This window comes from Triticum aestivum, chromosome 7A (assembly GCF_018294505.1).
Source record: "Triticum aestivum cultivar Chinese Spring chromosome 7A, IWGSC CS RefSeq v2.1, whole genome shotgun sequence".
NCBI classification, from domain to species: domain Eukaryota; kingdom Viridiplantae; phylum Streptophyta; class Magnoliopsida; order Poales; family Poaceae; genus Triticum; species Triticum aestivum.
This window is the reverse complement of record NC_057812.1, coordinates 573,484,158-573,501,071: the sequence shown is the minus strand read 5'-3', so window position 1 is coordinate 573,501,071 and position 16,914 is coordinate 573,484,158.

Below are 16,914 nucleotides of genomic sequence, written 5' to 3'. Positions count from 1 at the left end.
CCGACACCACCGACGAACACGCATCAGTACTATTTGAAGTAATGTTCAGGAAAAATAATTATTTGAGGGGGGATAACAGGATAGAAGGTCAGATGTGGGTCCCTCGTGTCAACGATCAAACAAAATGTGTTGGTTTGAGCTGCCTCGTCAGCACAGACGTGTGGGCCAACCCTGTCATAAATGGGTTTAAACTAACCTAATCGGTAGGTAGTAGTTTTTGGCGTGGATTAAGAAATTTTGGGTATGTTTTTGCTATTTTTTGTATAATAGATTCTTCCTAGGGCTGGTTGAAAGTGGTAGTTTTTTGTTAAATACTCTACATATTGTAAGTAGGAGTGAAAGTGAAGCTTTGGAACCAAATAAGCAAGGCTAGTTACATAGTGCATATGTGTACATGACTGAAAGTAAATATCAACCATGAGTGACTATTATCTTGATGGAAAACTCGAAACTAGAGAATAGTAGGGAAAAAATTGCATGGTTGGAAATACTAGCAATGTTCATGTGCATTGCAACGAATCATAATTAGAATAATAGTTATTCACAAACTTGATACAAAACACTCTAATTTTGATATACATATATCACTAGAGATATATTATGTTTCAATTAGAATATATTCATTAGGCTGTTTTTGTGAGGTCAGGGAGGGATGTGGTTAGTTTTAAGATACTAATTATGGGTTTTTATGCAAATTGGTAGACAAGTGGGATGTTTGTGAGAAAAGGCAACAACTTACCTCACAGTCGTTAGATGTATATCTAATGGTCACAAACGACGGATGGCAGACACACCATCATCACGAACTTAGTCTTCTGTAGGAGTACTAGCAAGATCCGTGCATTGCACGGAACATCAAGATGCATTTTTTTATAAAAACACTCGTTGTGACTGACCCACCCTGGAGTAATCCCATGAGTAAAAAGTAATGATATCTCGAGAAATAGGATATAAGGTGAAGAGGAGTGGGGCGTGGTGGTGATTAGTGGTCGGACTGAGCGGAGGCATGGGGATTGACGACGCCGGCAGCAGCCGCCAGGCCAGTTTGATCCAGAGGCTTCCTTTCTTAATTTCTCAACAATGAGGTTGTTGGAGATAAGGATGAACTAGGGAAGGCCTTGTCTGCAAATGTGGAGAGGGGTGCGGGTATCTTTTAGTTTAATTTCCATTGGTCAGATATAGATCGGACGATCTATATTGCAAGATGGCACGCGTACCATCATCACCAACTTCGTTTTTTATAAGAGAAGAAATATAATTGTGGATATACAAACGTATTATCGATACTTGTTTCCGTAAACTAGCATCTACATTCTATTCAACGCCTCAGCATATGAGGCCTTAGCACAATGACTTCTTGACTGTGTAAAACAAAGGTATTCCCGTCGCCGATAAGGAGGGGTGACGGCGGCGCTCTTTTTGGCTTGCTCTAGTCCTAGTAGTCATACTAGGTGGTCTAAGCACGTGTACATTTATTCTTTTTCATGTCTCGTGTTCGCCATACTGCCATGACTATTGATGAATAGACGGTAAGTTATTCACGGGGAAACCCTTGTTGAGCGTGTTTGCGAGAGAGAGAGAGAGAGAGAGAGAGAGAGAGAGAGAGAGAGAGAGTGTGTGATATGTCTAGAGACTGAGGCAATGATAACAGATTCATTGTGTCTATGTGTGTGGAGGATAGAGAGAGACATGTACATGGGGCTTTGTGTTGTCTAATGTGGAGACACATATACATAATTAGAGAGTGAGTGTGCGAGATACACATGCGGACATGGGGAGAGATGATGATCCAGATTAATGGGTGTTTGTGCGCGCCTTTGTGTGTGAGAGGGAGTGTGTGTATGTGGAGTAGAGAGATCACCAATGATGTAAACCTAGTATAAGGGAAGGGGGAATGGTGTAACATGTGTAGTAGCGGGATAGCATGGGTGCGGGCGGGGGGAGCAGACTATTTGGAGGAGATATCGATTGTGTGTGGGAGAGGGGTGTGAGAGCGAGAGAGAGAGAGAGAGAGAGAGAGAGAGAGCTAGCGATGGAGAGAGAGAGGAAGAGAGGGGGCGTTTGTGTCCATAAATGGCATATAGATAGGGAGACAATGTTGATGTCGTTTGAAATTGGCCTATGTACGGAGACGCAAGGGAAGTGGGTCATCGTGCGTGTGATAGGGACTTCATGAGTGATCTAGAATAGATGGTGTAGAGAACAATGTGCGAGATCGAGAACGATGATACATTAGGGAGCTATGGAAAGAGTCACGACATATATGTATACAGGGAGGAGCTGGGCTGGGTCCGCACGTGGGAGAGATAGAAAGAGGAGAGTGGTGCACAAGGAGACAAAGTGTGTGAGGTGAGTGTGCGAGAACCACATAACTAGGGAGATAAATGTTTGGGGGCGATGTTTTGTGTGTATGGGAAAGATACACTCTACATAGTGCGTGTTCTTGGGAAAGAGAGATGCCGGGAGACCTAGCTAGAGAGTGGGGGGAGAGATGTGTGCATGCCCAAGAGATAAAGTGATAGAGACCTATATTCGGGTCCGAACTTTAGAAGAGAGAGGGGCGTTAATGTGCTCGTGTGTTGGTGTTTGGGGGAGAGAACGACTTCTCTGTGTGTGGGGGGTGGGCGATGAGGGGGGGGGGGGGGGGTTGGCTTCAGATAAAGAGTGAGGTGTCTATATTTGAGGGACTTTAGCGTAATTGAGATATACATGGTCAATAGTGTGTGCACTCAAGGTTGACTAATTTGTTTCACAGTTTGGACTATGAGATAACAATACTTTTGAACATGCGTGATATAGTTTGATGTACCAGAATTACAAACCTAAGATTGGAATTTTGGAATTCGACTCCATCATTAGCTTTTGTAATTAATTTAAACGGAGGTACATTTTTAAGCCGGGAACATGATATACGCCACCCATATCACCCAGAGGGAGTGCAAACGCGTGCTCAGGGACGTCTATGCGATAGAGCCAGTCGCCCCAAAATGCAATCCATGGGCGGCATGCTCGATCACTTTCGATCGTAGGGATCATCCGACTAGTATCCGTCATGGCGGGTCGGCCGCACTAGTCCTCGATCCAATTATGGATGGATTTCATCTCACACGAGTCCTCATGATGGCGGCAGCACCCTCAACCTGCTTTACCAGGATACAGTGTGCAAAATGGGCATCTACCCATCAAGGATCAAGCCCACCAACACCACCTTTAAAGGAGTTATACCAGGGGTAGAGGCCCGCTGCTCGGGCTCAATCACATTGGAGGTCGTCTTCGGATCTCCAGACAACTTCCGAAGCAAGGTTTTACTCTTCGATATCGTCCCCTTCCGCAGTGGCTATCACGCACTGCTCGGACGAACAGCGTTTGCCCGATTCAATGCGGTGCCGCACTATGCTTATCTCAAGCTCAAGATGCCCGGAGCACGCGGTGTCATAACAATCAATGGAAATACGGAGCGCTCCCTCCGTACCGAGGAGCACACCACTGCCCTGGCAGCAGAAGTACAAAGCGCCCTCCGCAAACAGCACCTTAATTTGAAAGTCATACTCTCGGACACTGTCAAACGAATCCGGACTACCATGCGCCAGGACAGCCTAGCTTGTCAAGAGCTCACCTAGCAATTCGGCCTCCATCCCAGACCACACCAAGTGGCGGCGTTCGTGCCGCGCGTACATAACTACGCACTCAAAATACCATGGGCATAGACGAAGGCATAACTAGATTGTGATCCATCATAAGGCTCGGCCTCCCCTAGACACACATACTTTCATTTTTTTTATTTTTTCCCTCCTCAGGTTTCCTTTCCGCAGGTCCCTCTCGCCGGCCTCATAATCGGTCCTTTCGAAGAACGGACACACCAAGGTGGAAAGTAACACAGACGTGCGGGGGAATCTCTAGATGTCCCTCTTGGCGATCACTATACCTATTTTCAGGACCCGTATGCAACTCCTCCTTGGTCTTGGCATGTCAAATAGCCATTGTCGCTTCTCGCACCTTTTTTCACATATGCTCTGACGTATTATTAAAATTATAATGGAAACAGTTTGCGGCCCAACATACGTGGCACCTTCTTCTTCTTTATTTTTATTTTTGCTATTTTGCATCCATACAGCTTGGTACGCTGTAATCCGCCAGGGGCTTTATTGCGTCCCACCCTATGGCAACCAGTCCGAACACTTCTACAGTATAGTTCGGCACCCCGAATTTAGCATTATATGCATTGGCTCTGAATCATGTCTTTGGTCAATAGTTGGGTTGCCCGGCTCCTGTGCTTACTACCTTATGTTCCGCTACATCGACTAGGGTAGTTGAGGGAGTCCTGGATTAGGGGGTCTCCGGACAGCCAGACTATCTCCATTGGCCGGACTGTTAGACTATGAAGATACAAGATTGAAGACTTCGTCTCGTGTTTGGATGGGACTCTACTTGGCGTGGAAGGCAAGCTAGGCAATACGTATATGGATATCTCCTCCTTTGTAACCGACCTTGTGTAACCCTAACTCTCTCCGGTGTCTATATAAACCGAAGGGTTCTAGTCCGTAGGACAACAATCACAACATACAATCATACCATAGGCTAGCTTCTAGGGTTTAGCCTCTCTGATCTCGTGGTAGATCTACTCTTGTACTACCCATATCATCAATATTAATCAAGCAGGACGTAGGGTTTTACCTCCATTGATAGGGCCCGAACCTGGGTAAAACCTCGTGTCCCCTGCCTCCTGTTACCATCCGGCCTAGACGCACAGTTCAGGACCCCCTACCCGAGATCCGCCGGTTTTGACACCGACATTGGTGCTTTCATCTAGACTTCTGCTGTGTTGTCGCCACCAGGAAGGATGTCTCGTCCCGTCTTTAAAGACGTCACTATCGCTGAGGGAGCTTTGGCTATCGGCCAAACTCTCCGGCTAGCGGGTTTTCTTATGACCGCCTATTCGGCCGCTGCACCGACGATGACTTCTCGGGTCATCGAAAGCAATCTTCACGTCAACTCGGAACTCGCCGAGTAGTTAGATCCAATGGAGCTCTCTTCCCTGAACGAGCTCTTGGATCGCATCGCCGCCCTGGGAGTCGCTACAGACTACGATCAGATTGGGCCTAAAACCGATCTGAGAGAGATCAACTCTCCCTAGGTCACCCATCACGTTGCAGTGGTGGAGGAACAATGCGGCAACCCTTCATCTATCTTAAGGACTAGCTATGTTCGGATTCCCGATCCCTCCAATCCTGATACCCGCGGAGGGGAGGACGTCATTCAAGGCCTGAACTTAGAATCAGGAGTGGGCTAGATTTATCGAAAAACATCCAAGAATCCAAACTTTCGAGTTTGGAAACTCATTGGCCCCTGAGTCTCACATTGGGTGAGGATTCGGATTCAATTCCACCCACCCACCCAAACATACGCGATCTACCCCAAATTAGGCAAGAGCCCGAAGAAACAGTACACAATTATTGGGCCAGATTCCTCCTGGTCATGAACAGCATAAAGGACTGCCGCGAGGGAGACACAATTTCATTTTTCTGCAATAATTGCACGGACAAGGGAATCCTCAACGCCATAAGTCGCCGCGAAATTACACGCTTTGCCGACTTGGTGTCAATAGTACGAAAGTACTGTGCGATGGAAAGCGCTTGGAAAACCCAAATAAAATTTTGGGATAATCCGGCCCTGAATACAAACCTAGTCCGAAATAAAAGGGTGCATTATCACAATACACTTGAGTTAACTACCAAAAAGCAAAAGCCCTCTACGAGGCAAGGAACCGTACTGGAGGGATGGCTCAACAGACCCTGCAAAATTCATATTACAGTGGATGCAATACCAACGCACAGCCTTACAGCACGTTGGATACTCCGGCAGGTGGCCAAAAGTGGTGAGGATCTACTCCTCCCAAAAACCACAGAGCACCATCCCGTGGACAACAATATGGTGTTAACGGTCTTTGAGACCTTCGTGTCAAATAATAGGCGCAAGTGAACACTCCGCAGCATGGCCGAAATCTGCCACATAGCAGAAATAAATCCTTGGAGTGACACGGGTATTACCTTGAATGCCAGTGACGAACCCAAATTCCGAACAGCCCGAGCACCAGCCGCACTGGTCCTCAGTCCAATTGTGGACGACTTTTGACTCACCAAGGTACTCATGGACGGCGGCGGCGGATGAAACCTCATCTATGAGGAAACTCTTGAAAAGATGGAAATAGACTAGAGCCGCATTGAGCAAAGTAGCACAACCTTTAGAGGAATCATCCCCAATCGGGAAGCATGCTGTGCTGGGAAAATCACACTAGATGTGGTATTCGGCACGCCGGATAATTACAGGTCCGAACAAATTACATTCCAAGTGGCCGTGTTCAGCAGTGGATACCACGCTCTACTAGGGCGGGAGGCGTTTACAATCTTGCAAGCCATACCCCATTACGGGTACATGAAGCTCAAAATGCCCGGGCCCAACGGAATCATCACTCTTGCTAGTGATCCGGACATAGGACTCTCCACCGAAAATAAGACAACCGCACTGGCCCTCGGGGCACTATCCGAAGCCCTAGCGGCCGAGGAACTAACTGCGCTGTGCTCCACGGTGAACAGGGACGATGTGATACTCGATAAAAGATCTAAGTCTACCTCCTTTAAACCAGCAGACGAAATAGTCAAATTCCAAGTCCATCCAACGGACCCTACAAAAACAGCTTCCATCGGGGCACAATTAAACCCTGATGTCGATGCCGCACTGCGAGAGTTCCTATGCGAGAACTGGGACATTTTTGCCTGGCACCCTTCAGACATGCCAGGAATCCCACGCAGGCTGGCTGAGCATAGCCTAAATATCCTAAAAGGATTCAAGCCAGTCAAGCAGGCTCTTCGACGTTTCTCCGAGCCTAAGAGACAAGCCATGGGAGAGGAACTAGCCAAGCTATTGGAGGCCGGATTCATCAGAGACATAAAACATCCGGACTGGCTAGCAAACCTGGTGATGGTACCAAAGAAGGACAAATCCTGGTGCTTCTGCATCGATTTTAAGGACCTTAACAAGGCCTGCCCAAAGGATCCCTTCCCCCTCCCCGCATCGATCAAATCATCGATGCTACCGCAGGACACGATTCATTGTGTTTCCTCGACGCATACTCTAGCTACCATGAAATTAAAATGGTGGAGCCAGATCAAGCCGCAACGGCATTCATCACACCATACGGCCCATTCTGCTTCAACACAATGCCCTTCGGGCTCATAAACACCGGCGCAACATATCAGCGCATGATTCGGACATGTTTGGCAAACCAGATCAGCAAAACAGTGGAGGCATACGTGGATGACGTGGTTGTTAAAACCAAGCATGTCAAAACCCTAGTAGACGACTTGAGGCTCACATTCGACAACCTCCGAACATATGACATCAAGCTCAATCCAGAAAAATGTGTTTTCGGCGTACCAGCCGGAAAGCTCCTAAGATTCATTGTCTCCAGTAGAGGTATTGAAGCTAATCCAGCCAAAATCCGAGCGTTGTCACAGTTGGCTACCCCAACAGACCTCAAACCAATATAAAAATTGACTGGATGCGTGGCGGCCCTAAGCCGCTTTATCTCCCGCTTGGTTGAAAAGGCATTACCCCTTTATCACCTCCTTCGGAGTGGCGGTGCCAGGATCAAAACCTTGTGATGTCAAACTTTACTGATAATTTTTTTATATCATAAACAGGAATAAAAACATCTTATCTCACAATTTTATCCATTTATCAAACCAAAGACCTGACAAAATAAATCTATTACTAAGAAAAGGGAAATATGCAATTCTTATTCTTAATCAAAATAATCTCCTACATCCTCAATCCTAATATTGCTAGTGAGAGAAAAAGTGGAAAATAATGAACTGTATTGCTGTTTTTGCACATAAAACAAACAAGTAGAAGTAGAAAAGTGGAGGTCCTTGCCTTGTGTTGGATCAGATACAGAGTGCAGACTAGCACAGTAGTATTGATCGATTGATGCAGAGTTTCAAAAGGACAATTTGTGTGTAGTTGCGGGTGCGCCGCTAGTGGCTCGCCGGACGGCCCAAGGTGGTTGTTCCTCGTGTCTCATATCCAGAGTCCAGCCAAAGATCACCCGCGCCTGGATGGGAAGTCTCGAGACGATGCGCTGCGGCGGCCGTCCATGGTCATTGGAGAATAGAGAGGCAAGGAGATCACGTAATTTGGGGATCAAGCGGTACAATGCGATCAGTTAAGGGATTTTGGACTTTCTTCTTGCTATATGGCCCAGTAGTGGCCCAACTAATTGTTACGGAAGAAGCAGGGAATAGGAGAATACATGGGCCTGTGTAGTTAAATTCCAAATATCGTTGGTTCAACGATGTGGTGGTATGCAGAGGTGAGACGTGGGGGTCAATGTCGTACGAAAATCCTATGTAGTCAAGCGACTACACAGTTATAGCGTGGCTTCGCCACTGTTCCTCCGGCGCACCGAACACTTCGAGTGGACGGATGCCGCCTCGGCCGGACTCAATGAAATAAAAGCCATATTGGCAACAAACCCAGTCCTGGCCGCGCCAAACATTGGCGAACCAATGCTATTATACATTGCGACAACTCATCAAGTAGTAAGCGCAGTGCTCGTCGTCGAGCGAGAAGCGGACGGACAGAAATTCCCCCTTCAAAAGCCGGTTTACTATGTGTCCACTGTCCTTACTCCATGCAAATCACGGTACCCGCATTATCAAAAGATAGCGTACGCGGTATTTATGGCATCCCGGAAGCTGCAACACTACTGTCAAGAGTGTTCGATAACGGTAGCCTCGGAAGTACCACTTAACGATATTATAAACAACCGCGACGCGACGGGCCGGATTGCCAAATGGGCCATTGAGCTCCTCCCGTTCGACATAACTTACAGGCAACGGCGAGCTATCAAGTCGCAAGTTTTGGCTGACTTCATTGCTGAGTGGACGGAAGCCGAACTCCCTAAAGAGTACGACACATATTCAAACTAGATCATGCACTTCGACGGCTCCAAAATGTTGGCTGGTCTGGGGGCTGGCGTCGTTTTGATGTCCCCAACAGGAGATACTGTTCAATACGTACTACAGATAATCTATACGGACTCCAACAACGCAGCCGAATATGAGGCCCTTCTACATGGTCTCCGGATGGCAGTATCCATGGGCATTCAACACCTAGAGGTGCGCGGGGATTCAAACCTCACAATATCCCAAATAAATGGAGACTTCGATGCCAAGGATCCGAAAATGGCAGCTTATCACAATGCCGTCCTTAAAATGTCAGCTCGGTTCGAGGGGCTCGAATTTCACCATGTGGCTCACGAAAACAAACAGGCGGCGGATATCCTCGCCCGCATCGACGCAAAACGCGACGTGGTCCCTCCCAACATATTTCTGGAACAACTCTTCAAGCCATCCATAGCATGGGAAGGGGACACTGGTAACAACAGTCCAGACCCGGCCAAACTACCCAATACCGAACTCTCTGACACAATCGGAGGCTCCGCCACCGAAATAACACAATCAGCCCATGAAATAATGGCCATTATTGCCCTGTGGACAGAACCATTCCTGGCCTACCTAACTAGACAGGAACTTCAGAGGACCAAAATGAGGCACGCTGCATAGTGCGGCGATCCAAGGCCTACAAGGTCCATGAGGGAGAATTGTACAAAAAAAGCGCTAGCGGAGTCCTTCAAAGGTGCATCTCCGAAGAGGAAGGGCGGAACCTTTTGGTAGAAATTCACGCCGGACTCGGCGGTCATCACGCCGTTGCTCAGGCTCTTGTAAGCAAGGCCTTCCGTACAGGATTCTATTGGCCAACGGCCCAGGCAGATGCATAGGACTTGGTCCAACGTTGCGATGGTTGCCAGCTCTTTGCAAATCAAAGCCACATGCCACCCACCGCCCTCCAAACAATCCCCATTACATGGCCCTTTGTGGTCTGGGGGCTTGACATGGTTGGACCCCTTAAAGGGGGAACCCACAAGAAAAATTACTTATTGGTCATGGTGGATAAATTCACCAAATGGATAGAGGCTAAACCTGTTAAAACAGCCGAATCCGGACCAGTATTAGATTTCATATCCGGGGTTGTACACCGTTACGACATCCCCCATAGCATCATCACTGATAACGGCACGAACTTCACGGCCAACGAGGTAAAACTCTGGTGCAGCAAAATGGGCATCAAGCTCGATTATGCTTCAGTTTATCACCCACAAACCAACGGTCAAGTCGAACGAGCAAATGGTCTTATAATGAGCGGCATTAAACCCAGATTAGTGTGCTCCTTAATGGAGTCTGACACGCACTGGGTAGAGGAGCTCGACTCCGTACTCTGGAGGCTGCAGACCATGCCGAATCGTAGTACCGAATATACACCATTTTTTATGGTGTACGGCGCAAAGGTAGTCTTGCCCTGTGACATAATTCATGACTCACCTCGAGTGCGCATGTACGAAGAAAGAGAAGCCGAGCTCGATCGGCAGCACAGTCTGGACACCTTGGAGGAAGAGCGCGACGTAGCCAAAGCTCGTTCCGCATTTTACCAGCAACAGGCTCGCAAATACCAAAGCAGAGAAGTACGGGCCAAAACTTATAACGTTGGCGAACTAGTTCTAGGTTGCCGGATAAGAAAAAGAACAAGCTCGGGCCCAAATGGGAAGGTCCCTTCATTATCGACCAAGTTCTGACCGGTGGAGCATACCGACTGCGGGATGCATCGACTAATCGACTCGAGCCGAACCCATGGAACGCAGCAAGGCTCCGAAGATTCTACGCCTAGCACCGGACTTTATGTTAGTCCCCTCCGTTTGTCCATTTTCTGCATATGCATCATCTGTCATGTTTCCCTTTCTTTCTTTTATTTCTTTAGGCCTTCAAGGGTCACCTTGTGCCTCACTTATACATCACAGATGCGCTAGCCGCACTCTTCATACCTAGGGGCTTCTTTCACAGAAGCTTTAATTATTTTCCTGGGCCTCACGCCCAACACATGTGTTATACTTCCGCATGTACCTTTTTTCACCATTATATGCATCGATATGACTTAAGTTTTGGCCAAGATGGGTTGCCTGGCTCTTGTATTTATGCCCTACGTTCCCGTTAATTCCGCTAGGGCATAAGGGGAGCACCTCTGCGATTGTTACCGCCGGGTCAGCCGAACATGTACCTCAGACTGGGTGAAGCCGAAAGCTAGCGTTCTTAAGGGAATATTCGTTCGGTGAACAAAAGATGACTTTTATTATTCATATCTGCCCCAGATGATTTTTCTGCGCTTCTTATGGCAGTCCGGACATGCACTTTAGGGCATGCTTACCTAGGGAAAGGAACCCTTAACGGAACTATTCTCCCTGGAAGATGTTTCTTACTACCCATGTAATATAACATAACTAGTTGGGCACTTGTCTGATAAAGCACTAATGACCCCTACGCCTAGTCTCCACACATGCCCCGGTTCTTACATAACCGAGAGGGTATTTGGATACACTCCAGACTGTCGGGTCCCGAGGTTGAAGCGAAAAGGTCCGCCATGACAAACAATCTACAATCCGGCTAGAAGGCATTATACATGTCACTTTAAAATTACATAGTCACTTTGACTGGTTGAACTCCTCTTCAATACCATCTAATAGGCTGTCTAGTCTACAGTCCTGTTGGGAATACTTTGCGGCAAATTCTACTTGGCCGTACACTAAGCTCACAGGGATCTCCTTCCCATCAGGCCCCACTGGTCCGACTTCGGCCATGTGGTTCGGGTCAGCCTTCGTGTACCGTGTCTTCACCATTGCCCAGGCTTCCCGGGCACCCTGACAGCAGGCCGATATCTTCCATAATCGGAAGCGCCGCCGTGCTCCTTTCAGCTTTTCTGCAAGCTCTCCAAGGCCTTCGGGTACAGAGACAGATGGACACAAGGCCTGGGCGACACCTTGCATCACTTGCCGAACTCGTTCATGCAGCTGTGAGAGCTCGGGAAGAAGATCACCCGTCGAACCAGGCATCTCCTCGGTAGGACGACCTATTAGCATACCTACAGACATAACTCTGTCAGCCAGCTTCCTCGCCGAACTCTTTTTCAAAGTTCGTTCAAGCACTTACTAAATATGCCACGTCGAAGCCGCTGATTCTCCTTAACAGAGTCCGACAGTTGGGCCCAAACATCTTTTAGTTCCACGCCCAGCTTGGTGTTGGCATCTAGGAGATCATTCTTCTCCGGCCTCACCCTCGTAAGCACGCTCTCACCGGCCTTCAGCTGGCGTATGAGCTGTTGCTTATCCGCATTCACTCCAGCGTCATCTACAATTTTATCGTCAGATGTGCATATACGCCGCATTCTAATATGATACTTATCATTCGAAGGATATGTTACCAGAGGGGGTCTCTTTGGGCTCCCCTGCTGTGGCCAGTGCGGCCTGAAGTTGGGCTTTGCACTCTTCCAGCTCTCGGGACAGTTGAGTATTCTTTTCTGTAAGAACCTGCATAACAAATGATCCTTAAATCAGTTATCCTAACTGTTTCAAGTCTCAGGGGCTACTGATATATATAATCATCAATTTTTCTCACACGTATGTCTTTTACATACTGCTCCATGGCTCTGGCTAGACCATTTTGAGTGGCACGGAGGTGCGCGTCTTTCGAATTGAAGGCATCCAATGCCTCTGGGAGAAACAAGCGTCACGAAGAACAGTCCGGCGATGCCTGTGGTTCATGGCACTTTCCACCTCGGAAAGGGTGGCAGACAGTTTATCCGCATCCTCTGTCGGAGGAGCACCCGGCGCACGCCTTGTATTCGTTCCCGCCTCCGAATCCGGCCTTGGAGCCTGGCTTGTGGAGGCGTGATTGGTAGCCTCTCTGGTATAGTCTGGCGAGCGCTCTTTTTCCTGAAAAGAAGGCATGGGCGTTAATATGCCTCTGAGAATAATGTCTTTTAATAAAGACGGCACGCCGTACTGCTGCGCCGGTGTCTCAATCCGGACTGTGGATCTTTTCAGCCTGCCTGGCCCCGCGGCCCGTTGTTGGCTAGTTGCCACAGGCTCGGCCTTCTGCCCCGAGGACCTCCCCTACAAAACACGGCTCTTATACGGTAATCAAAAAAGCACAAGGACGAATCCCTTTTTAAGTGCCGGGACTTCGGTCTCAGTCACCTGTGAGGCTGGAACTAGCCCAGGGTAATCGGCCGTAATGGCCACCAAAGCATTGTCATTACTCGATTGGTAAAATACCCCATCGATCAGCTCCACAGATATGTCCGGATCCTCCTGGGAGGCCAGATCAAGGGACCGTCCAGGGTCCTAGGGTTGTGGAGAAGGGCTGTTTATCTCCTTTGTAGCCTGGCGCAGCTCCTGCGATGAAATCGCTAGAATGAATACTTAACTACGGGAATACAAAATGGATGGGCGATAAAAAGTCTCCGCTTACCCAGCTCGGAGGGTTGTACATAGAAAAACCGCCCTGCGGGTTGACACGAAGGAATTCCTCCTCTTCTCCCTTGTACAAGGTGGATAAGATCTTTATTAGATCAGCAGCCGATCCCGGCCCTTTGCGGCCGTGGCGGGTGGTGTCATCCTCCCCGTTGAAATCCCACATGGGGTGGCCTCTATACTGAAGCGGCTGCACCCCCCGCATGATACATATGGCCATGACCTCGATCATGGTCAATCCGGATTGAGCTAAAAAACTTATCCGGCTCATCAGGTAAAGAATGTCCCTCTCATCTTCCTCCAGGGGGCTCCGTGGACGCCAGCTCCGGTGCTTCTTCAAAGGGGCGTTGTCGAACTCAAGAAGGCCGATCCGAATAGGATCCGGGAGGGGGCGTCTTCTATATAAAACCATTCTGAAGTCCAGTCTTCGGACGTCTTCTTTGGGGTTCCGGACAGGTATCCGGTCCCGGCGATGCGCCACACTTCGGCTCCGCCCACTTGATATATTGACCCCTTCTGAGAACGGGGCACAAGGCAGAACAGCTTCTTCCACAAAGCGAAATGAGCTTCACAGCCCAAAAACAACTCGCAAAGGGCTACGAATCCCGCGATATGCAGCAAGGAGGCAGGCGTAAGATTGTGCAACTGGAGGTCGTAGAACTCCAGGAGCCCCCGGAGAAACGGATGAATTGAAAATCCGAGCCCTCTTACCAAATAAGGGACAAGCCAAACCCACTCTCCCTTGGAGGGATTGGGAATGCTCTCCGCTTGCTCTCCGCCATTATAGGTGGCAAGCCTGGCTCGAACCGGGACTAGGTACGCTGGGGGAAGAAATCCCTTGGACTGAAGCATCACTAATTTGCTGTGCGAGACGGAACATCTCTCCCAATTTCCAAGCTTGGAGCTAGGGGTGCGAGAGGAGGAACTGCGTCGACCGGCCATGATGGAATGGATCTCTGTCGGGTGCGCTCCGATGAAGGCTCGCCAAGGGAGGATGGTGTGATTTGGATCTGAATCCTCGTCTTTTTAAATAGGCGGCTCATGCACACAGCTAGAGGGGTAAATGTGAAAACACCCTGGCTCTTCACATACCGGACATTATTTTGACAGGTACACAGAATTTGGAGAGGAACCTGCCTTGCAATGCCGAAGACAATACTGCACGCCGGACTCATCGTCATTGAAGCCTAGTTCGGGGGCTACTGAGGGAGTCCTGGATTAGGGGGTCTCCGGACAGCCGGACTATCTCCATTGGCCGGACTGTTAGACTATGAAGATACAAGATTGAAGACTTCGTCTCGTGTCCGGATGGGACTCTACTTGGCGTGGAAGGCAAGCTAGGCAATACGTATATGGATATCTCCTCCTTTCTAACCGACCTTGTGTAACCCTAACCCTCTCCGGTGTCTATATAAACCGAAGGGTTCTAGTCCGTAGGACAACAATCACAAACATACAATCATACCATAGGCTAGCTTCTAGGGTTTAGCCTCTCTGATCTCGTGGTAGATCTACTCTTGTACTAACCATATCATCAATATTAATCAAGCAGGACGTAGGGTTTTACCTCCATCGAGAGGGCCCGAACCTGGGTAAAACTTCGTGTCCCCTGCCTCCTGTTACCATCCAGCCTAGACGCACAGTTTGGGACCCCCTACCCGAGATCCGCCGGTTTTCACCAACAGTAGTAAAGGGAGAACTACTGCGATTGTGTCCCAGTTTATCCGGATGAGCACCTTAGTAGAGAAAGCCGAAAACTGACTATCATGATGCAGCGTGAGCCGATCAGCTCTTCGGAGGTTTCAAATCTTTAGCGATGTTTCCCGCATTACGCGACGAATCGGTTCTCATCTGATCAGGTGTTTACAACGCCGTAGTCTGGACACTAGGGGTTGTGCCTATATTTTCATTGTGAAACTCCTATGCTAAGTGAGGGTAATAAAGCCACATAGTCCGATTGCATAGCTCGTTGCGCTAAACACCTCCTTTAAGGACCAAAACTCTTGGATAAAGCGTGTTTAGGTTCATCCCGAACAGCCCCGTACTACCTACGTGGGGGCTGAAGCCGACGACTGGCCAACTCTCAGATTTGATAAAACGGCCGCATAGGAGGTAAAACAATTTAACTAAACAAAACAACAAAGCATTATATTACATATCAGGCCTTGTTTTCATCATACAGGATGGGATTACATGAATGTATACATTCCAAAATCATGTCCTTAGCACATTGCTCCGCCACAATGCGGGGTCCCTTCATAACATCTTCAAAATACCACTTGGGCATGCAATGCTCCTTGCCCGCAGGTGATCCTTCGGTCGTGAGATTGACGGCATCCATCTTTGCCCATTGTATCTTGACGCGGGCGAAGGCCATCCGCGCACCTTCTATGCAGATCGACCGCTTGATGGCATCAAGCCGAGGGCAGGCATTGACCGGCCGCATCACGAGGCCGAAGTAGTTGCAGGGTATAGCTTCTACAGACCATAGCCGGATTATTAAATCCTTCATGGCTAGTTCGGCCACCCTATGCAGCTCGACCAACTGTTTTAGCTGGTCGCTCAAGGGCACCAGATGTTCTGGTGCAAGATATTGCGACCCGAATAGCTTCTCCGTTGAGCTCCCCTCTTCGGCCCAGAAGAATTCCTCAGCGTCAGAAACACTGCGCGGCAAATCTGCAAACGTGCCTGGAGAACTCCAAATCCGAGTCAGTAAGAGATACCTCGGGTTCACATACTTGCTTTGCATATTGAAAGCCTTACCCGCTGCGATCTTCTTGGCCTCCTAGATCTCCCGGAGGGCGCCTTGGGCTTCGGCTCGGGCCTCTTGTGCACTTTGGCGGGCCTTAGCAAGTTCGGACTCTTGGTCCGCATTCTGGCCCTCCAAGGACTCGCATTTCTTCGCTATGTCCTGGAGCTCCTGCTGGACCTCACCAACCCTGGCCTCATGCTTTTCTCGGGCGCCTTTTTCATTTACCGCTCTCTCCTCGGCCTCGGCCAGTGCCTTTTTGAGGGCCTCTACCTCAGTCGCCACCCCTAATAAATGTCATGGCACTGTGATCAGCTTACATTTTTCATCCCTTCTGGACATACACAATATCACTAGATACCTTGGGTACTCTCCAGCTGGTTTTTCGCACGGCCGAGCTCTTCCTCGGTCCGTTCCAGCTTCCACTTCAGTCCAGATACTTTGGCATCATGAGAAGTCGCGGCCAGTAGTGATGCATGCTTACTCACAAAGACATGTATGATTAGTTTCCTGCGGATGGCTATTTGATCCTCTATTCGGCTTTTCTTTCCGAACATCGGACAGAGTCTCAAGGGCTACTGTCTATACTGTAACTTACTTTTCACATAAAGGCAGCGCTTACCTCAAAGCCTATTAGAAGGCTCACACAGGCTTCGGTCAATCTGCTCTTCATGGACTGAATCTTCTCAATCACCGCACCAATGAGGGTACGGTGCTCCTCAACGATGGAGGTGCTTCGTAGCGCCTC